Source organism: Trichechus manatus, unplaced genomic scaffold, assembly GCF_000243295.1.
Source record: "Trichechus manatus latirostris isolate Lorelei unplaced genomic scaffold, TriManLat1.0 scaffold00357, whole genome shotgun sequence".
NCBI classification, from domain to species: Eukaryota; Metazoa; Chordata; class Mammalia; order Sirenia; family Trichechidae; genus Trichechus; species Trichechus manatus.
In genome coordinates, this window is record NW_004444293.1 from 589,364 (window position 1) to 590,386 (window position 1,023).

The following is a 1,023-nucleotide window of genomic DNA, read 5'->3' on the forward strand; positions in this document are numbered from 1 at the left end:
AGCATGCAAGGTCGTGTGACCTGCATAATGCAGGTTGTTAATGAGTCTTCCTCCAATCCTGATGCCCCATTCTTCTTCCTATAGTCCACCTTCTCGGATTTTTGCTCAGCATACATATTGAATAAGTATGGTGAAAGACTGCAACACTGGCACACACTTTTCCTTATTTTAAGCCAGGAAGTATCCTCTTGTTCTGCTCAAATGACTGCCTCTTGGTTTTTGTACATATTTGGCATGAGCTCAATGAAGTGTTCTGGAATTTCCATTCATTCCACAGTGTTATTCATAATTGGTTACAATCCACATAGTCGAATGCTTTTGCATTGCCAATAAAACATAGGCAAACATCTTTTTGGTATTCTCTGCTTTTAGCCAAGATCCATCTGACATCAGAAATGATATCCCTCCTTCCATGTCCTCTTATGAATCCAGTTTGAATTTCTGGTAGTTCCCTATCAACACACTGCTACAACCATTTTTGAATTATCTTCAGCAAAATTTTACTTGCATGTTTTCTAATGATATTATTCAATAATTTCTGCATTCCTTTGGATACCTTTCTTTGGAGTAGGCACAAATATGGATCTCTTCCTGTCTCTTGGACAGATAGCTATCTTCCAAATTTCTTGGCATAGATGAATCAGCATTTCCAGCACTACATCCATTTGTTGAAACATCTCAGTTGGTGTTGCATCCATTCCTGGAGACTTGTTTTTCACCAATGCCTTCAGTGCAGCCTGGAGTTATTCCTTTCATCCCTTCAGTGCTTGATCATATGCTACCTCCTTAAGTGGCAGAATATCAACCAATTCTTTTTGATACAGTGACTGTGTATTCCTTCTATCTTCTTTTCACACTTCCTGCATCATTCAGTATTTTGCCCATAGAATCCTTCAATATTGCAACTCAAGGCTTGAATTTTTTCCTTCAGTTCTTTTGCTTGAGGAATGCGTGTTCTTCCCTTTTGATTTTCTAAGTCCAGGTCTTTGCACATGTAATTATAATACTTTACTTTGCCTTCTC

At 38.3% G+C, this 1,023-nt stretch overlaps 1 protein-coding gene across 1 annotated transcript in view; it reads right to left on the reverse strand.

The window, feature by feature from the left end:
• Nucleotides 1-1,023, reverse strand: part of LOC101342981 (cadherin-18-like) — a 179,365-nt gene that overhangs the window by 73,553 nt on the left and 104,789 nt on the right. The window lies entirely within an intron of this gene.